Source organism: Bombus impatiens, unplaced genomic scaffold (genome assembly GCF_000188095.3).
Source record: "Bombus impatiens unplaced genomic scaffold, BIMP_2.2 scf_0549, whole genome shotgun sequence".
In the NCBI taxonomy this organism is placed as follows: domain Eukaryota; kingdom Metazoa; phylum Arthropoda; class Insecta; order Hymenoptera; family Apidae; genus Bombus; species Bombus impatiens.
The window spans coordinates 214,811-217,545 of NT_176968.1; positions in this window are offsets into that span (position 1 = coordinate 214,811).

Genomic DNA, 2,735 nt, shown 5'->3' on the forward strand with positions numbered 1-2,735 from the left:
AAAAAAAAAAAAAAAAAAAAAGGTATCATTTGTTGGCTAGCGATCGGTGAACCGAGGAACGTAGCAGTGTAAATCTGGTCGATGCCATTTTTTCGTGAAACGGTCCTTCGTGTTTATTATTTATTTTTATTTATTTATCCTCCTGCTATCTATTTACTTTTTCATATTTATCGTCTAAAAGAAAAAAAAAGATGCTAAAGATAAAAGAACAAACGATTTACTCGCGATCTATGTAACCGATTATATTCAGATAACTGTTATCGAGCGATATAAAAGTATAAATTAATTCGATTAATTCTTTATGCCTGTACCGACTTCTCTATGCGAAATTCAAATATCGTACATCGTTATAGTTACACGAGTTTATCGATTATTACCTAAGCAAGGTGACAAACGAATAATGAAATTACGTAGAATCATCGAACGATCCGTGATTTCCAATCTGTCGATGATTACGTAAATAAGTAAAAGGAAGTATAATTAGCGCGTAACGATCGATTTAGAAATTAGCATTAAGACGTTTCAATTTTTCTACCTGGTAAGTAGAAGGTGTACGTAAAACAAGCTGTGCCATTTCTCTGCGGGACAAAACGCGCAGTATGGTAATGCTGAAGAGTTCTTGTATTACGCGACAGGTGATTCTCGCTGTCGCTGATAAAATTTGAGAAATGGAGGGTCTGATGGCGTCGAGTGTCTTTGCGCCACCGAATTATGTAAGTTTCTTCGTGTAGATCCTCCGTTTTAAATATTTCAAGACCATGATTATTTCCTTTCTGGAAATATATTTCGTTTCGTTGCTAACAATGTCCGTAATAATAAAATAATAAACAACTCGAAGATACAAGATCCGACCTTTCGCATTTTCTTCCTTCGTCCAATTTATATAGAGAGTTCGTTGTATAGGAGAAGTTGGAAAGATAATTCGTCGTGTACCTTGCAGACACGTTGCGCCAATTGTAAACCAATCGATATTGCGACACAGCCTTAATTTCGCTCGGGAAATGTTACAGCGTTCGCTGGTAACAGGGGCAGAACGTTCGAAATCGAAATAGGTGTATATCGATTCTATTGTATCGCAATTCGTGTTACAACAGGCACAGATTTACCAAAAATATAGTACAAGACGGTTCGAACACAGTGGCGTTAATGTGCAATTTATTTCTGTTGTTTTTTGGCGGACGATAGAAAAATCAGAAAGGCAGGGATTTTTTTATTTTGTTCACATCGCCAACATTTTTCCAAGATATTCTTCAAAATTGCCGGTTAAAATTGTTTGCAACGCTCGATATCGACCGGTGGAAATTTTATTTGTCGCCTTTCAAATCACTGCAACGTTGAAATTACTTGATTTCGCTTATAAAGATCATAATGGAGGAACTTTCTTCTAAGATTTCTTTTATATTCAAGTTGTTGAATTATTACGACCTTTTTATTTATCCTTCAAGTAATAAAAAGAACGTAGTTCCTTAAGCGCCATTATAATTATCAATTCAAATATTGAAAAACTGCTTACTTTCGACGTAATTTACTCGATTTACCATTCTGTTTTACGGGCTCTCTTACCAGAAACTTTCTCTGTTATTCTTGAAACTTGCCATTTCTTGATCACGTCACGACTTTTTCTAGTTTCCAATTTGTTTCGCCCTCGAATTGTATCTTTCCAATATTTTTCACGTCTAATCCTTTCCTTTTTAAATTTCGTTCGCTTTCAGGTTTGACTAAAAATCCTCCGATTTTCACAGACAGACTCAAACCGAACATTTTCATTCCACGATGCCTCCAACTCTTAACTCTTGCTACCTTTGGATTTTATCAAACATCCCACGACTTATTCAAATTCAGTTTTCTCATTCCACGATACCTTCACCCTTTAATTTGAGTCTTTCAATCTTCAGATATTATCAAACCCTTCTCGATCCTTCCTCGACCTTTCAAACATTAATCCAAATTTATCTAGCAGATTTTCTACGTTCTGTCCACGATTAACAAGGCAAGCTTAATCCTTCCATTTTGCAAACATTCACCATCAGATTTTTTCAAAAAAGCTTCGAGCTTTTAAAATCAAACCTCCGTTCTTTCCATTCCATATATTTCTGTACTTATAATTCTTTCGTAAGCCAAAATCGGAGAATCTGTTACGTACACTGCCATAAATATTGGCAAACTTGGCCAGACTTCGCTTTAATTTGACATTTTACATCGTAAAACGTACAAACACGACGCGCATAAAGCAAATTTATAATGAAACAACTAGGAAACACGGGCAACGAAGAGCATTCGATTCTACCAAATGTCAGCACGGCCTTCTTCACGACCATTAAATTAATATTACCAAGAAAATTTTACAAATTCCAACGTTTCCAACGTTAACAAATTCCCTTGGGTACAGTCGCGAGTCATCGAAACCGGCGATCTAATTATGTAATTACATAATAAATTATCGCGCAAGCTGACCCAGGTGTCCTGATACTCGGTGCCGACAGTGGATGTGCAACGTCTGACGATCATCGGGAAAATCCGCTCGTAAGGTACGCTGGACACGAAGGAAAAAGCGAAGATGAACGACGAACGATCTTCTTCGGTCGACGAGATTTTTCACCGTCGAATGACGAAACGTTCAGACATGCCAGTCTCTCTCCGCTTACATCCTCGTTATCACTCCGTCCGACAAATCGCGCTAACGTACGATAAAGGTGTCCGAGCGGCCGAGACGGCACCAGGAAAACTGTCCACGT